The 12,736-nt window shown below is 45.8% G+C and overlaps 1 protein-coding gene across 2 annotated transcripts in view; it reads left to right on the forward strand.

The window, feature by feature from the left end:
* Positions 1-12,736, forward strand: part of KCNE2 (potassium voltage-gated channel subfamily E regulatory subunit 2) — a 158,355-nt gene that overhangs the window by 941 nt on the left and 144,678 nt on the right. The window lies entirely within an intron of this gene.

Raw genomic sequence — 12,736 nt, forward strand, 5'->3', positions numbered from 1 at the left:
GTTTGAGAGGCCTTGCCCCGAGGTGACCTTGACTGCTAGGATGGAAGTCATTCCGTGGGCAAATCCCCTGACACGTAAATTACCCACTTGCTGACTCAGTGGCCTGTAGCTGTTGTTTTGCCTAGGCTTGGGCTAAAACGTCAGGAAGCAGATTTTTAAAAATTATTGTTACTCATGACAAAAAGCTAAAACACTACAAAAGGCTGTAAAGTGGAAAGAAAAAGAGCCCTAACCAGTCTCCCTAGTCTCCCCCTCCTATTCCCATAAGTCCTCACTGCTAACAGCTTCTCACAAACCTTTCCAGAAATGTTATATTTGTAGATACAGATTTCTTCTTTTTTAAAAAAAACCAAATGAAATCATAGTATACATGTTCTGCAGATTGAAAAAAATTCATCAATGCATTTTGGATGTTTTTCCATATCAGCACATGTAGCCTTCCCTTGTGTTTTCAGCAGCTGTAGTGGATTTCCTGTACATTAATAGATGTAGGGTTTCTTTCCCGTATGTGTGCTATTTACGAAAACAATTTAGGGAGCATACTTGTGCAGACATCTTTTTAAGTGTGTGAGCAGATTTGTAGGTTAAATGCTGGGCCAAAGGTATGCGCCTTTGAGCTTTTGATGGACAAGTTTGAAGTGCTTTCCAAAAAAAGCTGCAGCAATTTGCACTCCCAGAAACAGTAGAAGACCCACCCAGTGAGCAGGACTAAGGAGCCTCCAGATTTGTCCTTTCTGCCTGCCTGGCATCCCCAAAGCATGCAGGGATGTTGCTGTCTGACACCCTTCCTCCCGAAGCTGAACTGGCTGTCAAGAACAAAAATCTGGTTATTGATATCAAGATCAGATGCTGCTTGATTTTGAGGGATATGGTTGCTTGAGTGGCTTTGGTATTCCAAATGGAGATCAGGGATGGGCCAGATGCTGGTTGGGGGGCATAGGGGACAGTGGATGAAAAAGCAATCTATTCATGGATTCAGCAAACTCTTTATTTCTTAACACGTATTGTTGTTTTTTGGTAAGTAAGACATTTTCACTGTTAAAAAAGGGGGAAATATGAAAACACACAAAGTAGTTAATAAAGCTACTGATACGTGGGCAATTAAATAATGCTAATTAAATAAAACTACTTTATATGTGGGGTAACTGATACTCCAGACAGTTAATAAAAATAATTCCAATGCTGAGACGAACACTGTGTTTGGTCATTTCCCTGAGCCACTTCCCAGCTGTCCTGATTCCCCAGCTACCCAGCCTCTCTCCAGGACTTCCCAGACCTTCTTATGGTTCAGAAACGAATAGGTCAACCCCCAGTACAGCAAAATATGGCCTTTTGTTTTTTTCTTCTGGGTGTATATGCATATGTGTACACCCTACACATAGGAATGATAGAGTATTTAACAGCTGGTTCAGCATGGGCACTGACCAACGGGGTGGACAGGAGTCTGGGAGGCTGGCTTTTGCTGTACTGGGTGTTGACCCATTAGGTTCTAGACCATGGGAAGGTCTGGGAAGTCCTGGGTGGTGGGGGAGTTAGGAGGACTGGGGAGTGGCTTGGGAAGTGACTATTTATCATTTATTATGAAATGTTTTTCATATTTTGTTTTTTTTTTTTGAGATGGGGTTTCACTCTTGTTGCCCAGGCTGGAGTGCAATAGCGCCATCTCAGCTCACTGCAACCTCCGCCTCCTGGGTTCAAGCAATTCTCCTGCCTCAGCCTCCTGAGTCGCTGGGATTACAGGCCTGTGCCACCACGCCTGGCTAATTTAATATTTTTAGTAGAGATGCGGTTTCTCCATGTTGGTCAGGCTGGTCTCAAACTACCGACCTCAGGTGATCTGCCCAACTTGGCCTCCCAAAGTGCTGGGATTACAGGCATGAGCCACCACACCCAGCCCTGTTTTTAATATTTTAGCACCCTCTGTGTCCATACTGGTGCATACTGCCCTCTAAGTGTGCATTCCAGTTTGTGTACTTTTAAATATAATTAAAACCATACATTGCACCAACTATTTGCTGCTTATAAGAGATATGCTTTAATGATAAGGATACAGAAAGTTTGGAAGTAAAGCTAGAAAGATACACCATGCAAATAGTTACCAAAATTTATACTGATCTTAATGATTTGTAATTCTTTTAACTTAACATTGTCCCTATGGTAAAACATTCTTCTGTGTTCTTGCATATTATGTTATGGAATGCATGTATCAGCATTCATTTAGCTAATTAAAATATTATTAGACACTTTAGTAATTTCTAGCATTTTATTTATTTTTTTATTTTGAGATGGAGTCTCACTCTGTCGCCCAGGCTGGAGTACAGTGGTGTGATCTTGGCTCGCTGCAACCTCTGCCTCCTGGGTTCAAGTGATTCTCTTGCCTCAGCCTCCTGAGTAGCTGGGATTACAGATGCCCACCACCATGACCAGTTAATTTTTGTATTTTTAGTAGAGATGGGGTTTCACTATGTTGGCCAGGCTGGTCTCAAACTCCTGACCTCAGGTGATCCGCCTGCCTCGGCCTCCCAAAGTGTTGGGATTACAGGTATCAGTCACCACACCTGCCCTAATTTCTAACTTTTTTAATATGAAAAATAACACTAGGTTGAATCATTTTGAGTGTATAGTACCACCTCAGATAATTCTTCATTTCTTTCCTCAGGATACATTTTTGGCTATGGAACCACGACTTTAAAGTTTATGTACATTTTAAAGTGTTTTTTCTCTGTTTTGCTAAAATGACCTCTAGAAAGTTTGCATGGATTTCTAGTGCCATTAGCAGCACATGACAGTCCCAGTGCCACCTCCCATCTCTGCGTGGTATTCGTCATCATTTTATGATGAAGCAAATAAGTGAACAAAACAGAAAAAGAAAAAAGAAACAAATGCATCTATTTTTTTAAACTTTCCTTTTTTTGTTACTCACGAGTGGTAGCATTTTAATGTTTTTTACGTGCTGTGAGTTGTATACACTTCATATGTGTGTTCATATTTTAAAGACTGATCTGTAAGAGTTCATGATAAAATAAGGATATCAAACCTCTGTCATAAATGTTGCAAATATTCTCCTCAGTTTTTTGGCCATTTCTTGGTAGTTCTTTTTGAAAAGGGTATTTGATATACAGTCAAGTTTTATCTTTTTACTTCTCACCTGTGAGTCAGCTACAAGTTCGGCGTTGCCTTTTACTAGAGGGAGGATGCCCTCAAGTCCTAAGAGGTTTAGAAATACTGGTGGAGTCTCTTTGTCCAAACCCATTAGGGAAGTCTGTTAATGGACAACTGAGATTTTATAGAATCTGAAGGAGATAGGGGCTCTGGGTAAAGCTTCCTTTACTGCTGCCTGGATTGCTTCTAACGTTTCTTGCTATTGGATCCCCCCTCAAATGTGGCCACTTGCCTAGTGGTTTGGGATAGAGGCTGAATTGAAACTCACTGGGATGTGAAGCATACTGTTTTCCAATTTCAAGGAGGCCACTATGATATGGAGCCTCCTTTTTGTTGTTGGTGACTTCAGGGCAAGCAGACTATCTTTTCATAGCCTATAAAATGTCTCTTTAGATCTAAATGTCACTTTGGGTATTGGGAGCTTGGATTTTGTCCTCCCTCAAAGCCCATCCATCTGTAGTCAGTAGTACTTGAGTGGCTCAGAATGCAGAGCCACTTGTTTTCTTGGTGGAGATCATTAATGAAATGCTTAGAATTCTCACCGTGGTCTTGATACCAGATGGAGAATGAAGCCCACACCAAAAGCAGAGATGGAAAGAACTGGATCATTGTTGACATTCTTAAACCACTTATTCAACTGTCTCCAAAACTCCCCTACAGAGCATTTGTATTATATAAGAGAATGCATTATCTTATTGATGATGCTGTTTCAAGCAGGGGTTTCTGTTATTTGTAGCCAAAGCCTCCCAGTAGGTGGAGTAGCAATATTGCCAAAGCCCCATGAGGCCCCATGGCTTCTTTGTATGCCCCGGAGCAGAATCTAAAACACACAGATCCATTGCTCTTTTGCAAATCTTCCAGTTGAAATGTCTTTGTGGCTCTCCTGTAGTGAGCCAGTCCTTTCTCCTCGGCTGAAGTTTCCCCTTCCTTTCAGCTCTCACTCTTTTGAAAGACCACCCTCCCTGCACTCATCTTCCCTTCAGCCTCCTGTTTGTGGGGAAGGATGACTCACTGCTGTGGAGTAAAGGGAGGGCTCACTGGTGTGGGGGAGTGAAGAGGCAGCTCAATTCGCTACTTGGGAGGCAAAGAGTATTTCCAGCCAGAGAAGATTTGGAGAAGACTGGTCACATGGAACGTGTTTGGCTTGCAACGTCTCCCCATCTGGGAACTTTAAGTGGCCTGGGATACTGCTTTTGGGGGCTACTGAGAAGCTCAGAAATAATGGGTGTTGGAGTCATTTAATAGCTACTTCACCTTGATGGTGTTGTCTCTTTCCTTCTCTCTGCTCTGTCATGCTTGGTATTGGCCCAATACTTGTAGCTGGCTTCAAGATGACAGCATCAGCTTGAGAAATAACATCCTGAGGAGTGAAGGACACTCTTCCTGTGGCTTCTTCTCAGAAGAGAAGACATTCCCAGTCCTCACTGTACCCCCACTGCAGGTTCTATTCACAATGTAATGGTCATCACTGTGCCTTAGGCTTATCTTGAGAAAATCACTGGATACCGGGAATAGAGGAATCTTGGGCCCTTTCATGCTCTTCCCTGAGGCCCTGCCCTGGGCACACAGCTGCATGAGAGTGGAGCAGATACCTGAACAAAATGGGGGTTCTTTGAAGGAGGATGGCGATAATGGATACCATGACAATCAAAGGCACCATCTATAAATACCATTTGTGGAGTTTCACCATGTTCCAGGACTATAATATTTCTAACACCCCCTCAACCTCAGCAGTGAAATCATATTATTATCTGGTTTTACACAGGAAAAGACTGTGCTCAAAGGTCAAGATCTTTTGATATTGTTAAGCAAAATTTTTTCTAAAATACTGTGGTAATAGAGTTTGCCAGTGGGCAGCCCAGGGATAGAACTTCCTGGGTGGTGCAGGGACTTCAGCCAAGTGCTATGTGAGACTTGTCCCCTGCACGTTTCATTGAGCTCCTCAGATACTGACTCCCCACTGGATGCTTCTTGCCTCTCACCATAGAAAAATCATGATCAGCAAAGCCAGGCCTGTTTCTAATATGGGAAGTCTTGCCAGGCACCAGGTAGACTTACACTGGAGGACAAGGTCAGAAACAAACCTTTATAGATTCGAATGTCTTCCCGCCCCCACCCCAGCCCACTTGGGGCCACCCAAAAAATGATGCCCTGGAGCCTTGGCATGCCATTAAAAGTGAAGAAATGCTTAATCAAATCACGCCACTTGAAGCGAGTTGAGTTGGAATGAAAAAATTGTGCAGTACTGCCCGCAGTGGAAATTTACCAGGCCAAAGTGGACACCAAATACTCCCAGGTTGTTTTGAAATAGATACGGTCGCGTTCTGTAAAGTTCTGAGATCCCTTTCCAAATATTTGAAAATCTTTCCATTAACTAGGATTGCTTTAGGAGAACACACACACACACACACACACACACACACACAGACATACACACACACACACACCTCCCCGACCCCAAAGGCTTATGCTATGTGCATGGAAGAAACAGAAAACTCTAGACGCCCCAAATATCTCTTGAAATTGGCAGAGATCCATGAATCCCCTCTGTTGTCCGTTGAGACAGCTCTCATTTTTTAAAGTTTATTTGCGTATTCCCCCCTCAAAAATGTCATGACTAACTTTCCATTCATTATCAAAATATTCTTTTGCCACTAATTTCCCTTCTTGGTTAAAATAAACAAAACAGAGTGAATGCTGTTGGCATTACATCTAGGATGCACTCAGCTGTAAACAAGAGAACATTTTCTTAACGGATCTTGAAAAGTCCTCCCGTGAGAATTTCCTGCGCAGTCTGTCTCTGTTTCTTAACTCCATTTGGCGTGGAGGGCAGAGACGCAGCGGTGGCAGGAAAGGGGAGGCTGCCTTGGGCTTGCCAGGGTCCAACGTCTCATCCCCCGCGGCCAGGCCCCTGCAAGGTACCTGGGGAGTCTTCACATGACATGGACACCGGGGCTGGCTACCGTGTGACCTCAGGTGGCCATTTAACATCTTTGGACCTCAGTTTCCTCAGCCATAAAATGAAGCCATTGGATCTGATGATCTCTAAGCTCCATCCTGTACCAAAACTCTAGGACTCAAATCTAGCAATGTCTAATTAAAAAAAAAAAACGTGGAGAAGATACTTGAAAAAAAATCTTAAATTTTAGGATTTGTGAATATGCGGTGAAGAGCTCCATGGGTGAGAGAAACATTTCATTTTTAAAAGGTAGAACACAAGAAAAGTAGGTCAGAAAACCAGCTTGTCCAAAGCTCCCTTTCCAACAACACAGATGAGAGCTTGTGAACCCCCCAGAATATACCCTGTAAGTGGAGGAGCAGACAGGGGATGCAAAGCAGGCCTCCTCCACTTCCCGGAGCTGGGGGAGAAGAGTTCCTAGCTCTTTAGCTCCTTCTAGTCCACAGCCTAATTTGTGTGGCTGCTGGGAGGACTCTGGGATGTGGGGCAGGCCAGCAGTCCTTTTTGCAGAAGTTCCCCAGGCCTCCTAGAGAAATGGGGAGAGGTCTGAGGGTGGGGGTGAGGATGACTCTCAGTGCAAAGAGAGGGCCAAAGGCGTCTGTCTCGGGAGAAACTCACCTGAAAGTGACAAGACGCTGAGTCCTCCCCTGATTAATACGGCCACTGAAAGAGGGTGCACTACCCAGTGTTACTCAGGAAATCTCAGGGGTGGTCTCCTGAGGACACGTCCTCCATGGAAGGATGTGAAGCAGGAAGAAGAAATGCTAGTGACAAAGGTGTGACCCTTCAAGGTTGGCCAAAAAGACATCATCATCTCTGCTGGGGAGACTCCTTTCTCTGGAATACTCCTGGGAGGCAGCAGCAGCCCTTCGGTCAAACTTTCTGGAGACCCCTGATGTCATGTTGTCATGTAAAGGCCCAAAGTGGGATGGGGAGGGCAGCCACAGCAGTGTGTCCCAACTGCACAGGACCTGGTCAACCCTGGGCATTTGGAAATGGGAAGGGACCTGAGAGGATGGAGGCATGGATTTCTGTATTAGTACCAGGTGGAGCCTGCGAGTCAATAACACTGGGAGCTCTCGTAGTCACCCCGTAAATCAGGTTGGCTTAGGGAGCTGAAGATGACATTGGCAACACTCTTAACAGCCGCTCCTCAAACATGGCTTCCAGTTCAGGTCAGGAGACCAAGGCTTGGCGGCTGTGCCAGTTTCAAGGGAAATGAGAAAAACAAGAATGAGATAGTGCTTTCTTCCATACATCTAAATTCATTTCACTTAAAAGACTGTTCTCTATTTTGAGAGTATGTCTTCCCCAATTTTGGTGTTAAAAGTGTCCTCTCCTGAAATAATGGCAACACATGATAGGTTTAGAAAAAAGGTTTTTATTTGACAAAAGAAGAAGTTGGTAAATTTTGCTGAGCCCTGTTTCCGATTCTTGTAGTTTTCTCTCCATATTTGCTTTCCCCTTTTTTCATTCTAAGAGGAGTTTAAAGGGGCATGTGACTATCCAGAATAAAGCTTACAGTTCCCAGGTGTCCCCTGGAGTTCAGTGTGGCCATTTGCCCAAGTTCTGGCTAATGAGATGTTGGCAGAAGTGATGTATACAACTTCTGGGGTGTGTCCTCAAAGGGCAAGGGTCTGTCTGTTCCTTGCCACTTTTCCTCTTTCCAAAGGGTGTAGTACATACGTGGTGGTGAGTTATCTTGACTGTGCAGATGAATGCAGTATCCCAGGGGCGGCCCAGCAGCAAGACATGGGGAGCCTAGAGTCCACTATCAGCCCAGGGTGCTTATGGAATGGGAGAGGGAAATAGCCATTGATATTTCATGTCTTTGGAGAGAAAATGAGTCTGCACTTACATGATATTTGCAGAAATGGAAATAGTTGAGATCAACAAGGAATAGAGAGTAGAGGGCGAAAAGAACAGTGCCTAGCATGGAGCCTCAAGAGCTCCACCATGTAATATTTACAGCATGGAGGAAGAACCCATAAAGAGACTGAGGAGTGAAGCCAGAGAAATAGGAAGAGAAAACGGTGTGAAGGAGCCAAGGGGAGAAAGTATTTGAGAAATAAGGGAGTGGTCAACCCGTTTCTGTGACGCTGAGAGGTCCAGTAAGATGAGGCCTCAAATGTAGCCATTCTATTTAAAACAGAGATGATTGGAGACCTTATTAAGAATTGTTTCCTTAAAGTGGTGTAGTGAAAGTCTGTGGGAATGGGGTCCGGGGTCAGTGGGAGGTGAGGGAGACACAAGGAGTGTGGCCACAAAGGCAAGAGTAAGAGAGGCGGGGTGCAATGTCTCATGCCTGTCATGCCGGCACATTGGGAGGCCCAGGTGGGTGGATCACTTGAGCCTAGGAATTCGAGACTAGCCTGGGCAACATGGTGAGACCCCATCTATATCAAAGATACAAAAAACAAAAATTAGCCAGGCATGGTGTCATGCACCTGTAATCTCAGACACTTCGGAACTTGAGGCATGAGGATCATCTGAGCCCAGGGGGTTGAAGCTGCAGTAAGCTGTGATCACACCACTGTACCCCCACCTGGCCAATAGTGCAAGACCCTGCAAAAAAAAAAAAAAAAAAAAAAAGACAGTAAGAGAGGATAGGAGCTGGAGGAAGAGGGGGGTCTTCTGGTCTCTCCTTCCCTCCTCTCCCCTCTCCCTTTTCTTTTTCTTTTCCTTTTCCCTTTCCTTTTTCAAAGATTGCAGCTATGGTAATTTTTATTTATTTATTTATTTTTTTGAGACAGAGTCTTGCTCTGTTGCCCAGGCTGGAGTGCAATGGCATGATCTCGGCTCACTGAAACCTCTGCCTCCCAGGTTCAAGTGATTCTCCTGCCTCAGCCTCCCGAGTAGCTGGGATTACAGGTGTGCACCGCCATGACAGGCTAATTTTTGTATTTTCAGTAGAGATGGGGTTTTGCCATATTGGCCAGGCTGGTCTCGAACTCCTGACCTCAGGTGATCTGCCCACCTCGGCCTTCAAAAGTGCTGGGATTACAGGCATGAGCCACTGTGCCCACCTGCAGCTAGGGGATTTAAATGCTGATGGAGGAGATGGAAGGAACAAGCTAGAGAGGATAACTGGTAGCACCAGGCCCTCGAGAAAGCAAGAGGCACAGGGCACAGAGGGCATCTGTGAAGGAGCTGGCCCTCTCAGCAGGAGGAGGGAGAGTTGGGTGCAAACTCAGGGACATCTGTTTGTAGATTTGGTGGGACAGTTTGTTCTCTTTTCTCAGTACAGTAGAAGACAAGGTCATTTGCTGAATGTGAAGGAAGGAAAGAAGGAGTGGTTTCAGACGTGGTGAGATTGGAGAAGGTTTGAAGTATAAATTGTGCAAAGTAAGAGCCTGTATTGACCGAAGGAGCCCTTTGTGGTTCCAATTACCAGGCAGTCCTGAGGGCACAGCCAAGATGGGTGGCTGTGCAGTTCTGGGATGTCCCTCCAGCAGCGATCTGCTGGCCGATAGCAGGTGTAGAGAAAGTGGATGCTGACGTCCACCCAAGGCTTGAATTTTGCTAGATAGGTGAGATGTAAGAACAGAGAGGAAGGGAATGTCTAGTACAGACAGTCCCTGACTTTCTTTGATTTTTTTGACTTTGCAATGGTGCAAAAGTGATATACATTCAGTAGAAACTATGCTTCCAGCCCCCATACAGCTATTCTGTTTTTCTCTTTCAGTACAGTATTCAATGACTTACAAGATACCCATCACTTTATTATAAAATAGGCTTTGTGCGAGATGATGTTGCCCAACTGTAGGCTAATGTGTTTTCAGTGCATTGAAGGTAGGCTTAGCTAACCTACGATGTTTAGCTGGTTAGGAGTATTAAATGCATTTCTGACTTACGATATCATCAACTTAGGATGAGCTTATCAGTATGTAACCCCACTGTAAGTCTAAGAGCATCTGTATTTGGAGGAGAGTAATTAAAAGATTGGACCATTGAATGTAAGCAGGATAAAATGGAAGGTGAAGTGAGTAAAAGTAATAGATAAGGAATATCTTGGGGGTGGTCACTGGACTGAAGGCCTCAGTGGGGATGAGAGAGAGGTTAGGACAGGATGCTGTGGTCAGATAGTGGGGAACTTGGGTTTGAGATTTAGGAGTGAAGGAGCTCTGAGTCTTGGTCAGATCCCAGCAGTGAGCATGGGAGTGGGTGCTGAGGTGGAAGAAGAGAGGTGGTCACTGATCATGTGGGGGACAAGGGGCTGAGGGGCCGGGACCTTGGCTGGGCCTTACACAGGGATGCTGAGGCAACAACATGAATGGGGGTGGAGAAAGTTGTGAACTATTTGCTAAATATTGGTTGGATGAGGAAAGGTGCTAAGAGAAGTCCAGAAATGTCCTAGACAAGGGCAGTGAAAATCCAAGATTGACCTTAGATCTAGTTGAGCAGCTAATTGGCAGGACTGTAATTTCCAGACCACACAGAGAAAAAGTCTGGAAGTGACTCTATGGAGCCAGGAAGGCAGGGGCCCAACTTCTGGTTCCAAAAGTTTCCATTTGAGAGGGCTGCAACAGACGCAGTATCTCTTGGTCCGCCTGGGGCAGCTGGGTCTCCTCAGCATCTCCTGGTGAGCTTTTAAAATGCAGATTCCACGGCCTTACCCAGGCTAATTAAATCTGAAGGTTTGGGGCGAGTACCTGGGCACGGGGCTGCTCCATGGCCTTGGACCTGAGCAGTGGAACTCAGATGGGCCCTGTGCTTGTTCTAATGCCCTGCTGCTGCCATCTTGAAAATCCTTAATGTTTGTTGAATAAGAAAGCCTGCATATTTGTCTTGTACTTGGCTTCAGAAATTAGGTAGCCAGCCCTGTCTGGGCAGGAGTATCTTTTTAAACATTTCCTCAGGGGATTCTGATGTGAAGCCACGGCTGGGAATCGCTAAGTTAAGCCAAGAGTTGGAGGGAACATTTGATGAGATGGCTGAGATGCAAAGGTAGAGAGTTTGCCATCGTGGAGCAAGAATTTGGAGAGCAACATGGGAGGCAGGAGGGAGAGGGGGATGGCAGATTGAGTCAGGAGGAAGGTGGGAGAGGGTATGATGGGAGAGGATGGATGGGTATGGAATTCCCACTCTAGGTTTCCACTTGGTTCCTTGGAGAAGGATAAGTGCTTTGGCATAAGAGAAGTCTGCTTCAGCCTGAAAGGAAGACCCAGTGGTGGGGTGTGGAGCTGGAGACCCTTTGCCTTGAGGTCTTCTGGGGAGTGCATGTGTACAAAGGTGGGCTGGGGCAATGGATAGGAGAGCAGGGCCTTCGCAGGGCTGGGCATGAGTGTGAGCAGCCTGGTCACATGGCTTTGGGCTGGTTGTGCTGCATATAGGAGTTGTGTGTTTGGGAGGGTCTCCAGATCTCCTTGGAGCTGAGTGACTCATGATGTTTTGACTGGAGGACAAGAACTGGGAGCTGCCATTACATAGATGGGGCATAGAGCAATGTCAGTCTCAAGTGTGGATAACTTGGAATGCTCAGGGAACCTTATCAGGGATGTGGCATTTCCATGGGAATCCTATTTTTCCCTGGGAGTCCAAGAGGAAGTGAGTGGTGCAAAGGAAGCCAGGACAGGGCTCTGAGAAGAGGAGACTCCCCAGAGAAGTGAGCCGTAAACACAGGCGCCACAGGGTCATGTGTTCATGAAATGTTGGTTGTTTTTCTAAACTATGAGAGATAAGAGGCAGTGAAATCTTCCCTCTGCTTAAGCCCTTTAGTGTAAATATTTCTTTCAAAATCAACCCAGATGGGACTGGGCCTGGAGAAGCAACCAGGTGCACAGTCGTGTTGCTCCACCTCTGCGAGCTGCCTGATCCAGGTCCTGCCATGAAGGGACAAGGCTGGACCAGGTGCCTCTGAGACCCCCGAGGCTCCTCCAGGAAGCATGCCTCCCTAAGAGCAGAGGGGAAGCTGCCCGAGGGAAATTTCATCTCCTGAGCTTGTAGCTTGTAGTTTGGTCAGGAGAGCAGCAAGCACCATTGTCACTCTCCCAAACTCAAACATAGCTGAGCAGCAGGAGAGGATGGCAAAGGGTGCCTGCTCCAGCACACCATGCCAAATCGAAGCTAGGAGCAGCTGGGGAATAAGGGTGCATTTTATCCAGCTTGGCCTCAAGGGAGTCTGGCCTCCTGCTTGCTGGCCTCCAGCCTCTTGTGGTCCAGGTTAATCTGTTTCAAGGGTATCTGTGGTTCCACTCCAATGTTAAGCCTGAGTTGGTCCTGAGTGTCCCCAGCAGACAGCCACATGGTGGAAGGTTCATACTTGGGTTTCCTAGACTGTATTAGTCAGGATTCTCTAGAGGGACAGAACTGATAGGCGATATCTATCGATCTATCTATCTATCTATCTATCTATCTATCTATCTATCTATCTATCTAGGAGTTTATTAAGTATTAACTTACACTATCACAAGGTCCCACAATAGGCTGTCTGCAAGCTTGAGGAGCAAGGAGAGTCAGTCCAAGTCCCAAAACTGAAGAACTTGGAGTCTAATGTTCGAGAGCAGGAAGCATCCAGTCCCGTAGAAAGATGCAGGCTCGGAGGCTAGGCCAGTCTGGCCTTTTCACATTTTTCTGCCTGCTTTATATTCACTGGCAGCTGATTAGATGGTACCC

This window comes from Pongo abelii, chromosome 22, assembly GCF_028885655.2.
Source record: "Pongo abelii isolate AG06213 chromosome 22, NHGRI_mPonAbe1-v2.0_pri, whole genome shotgun sequence".
NCBI classification, from domain to species: domain Eukaryota; kingdom Metazoa; phylum Chordata; class Mammalia; order Primates; family Hominidae; genus Pongo; species Pongo abelii.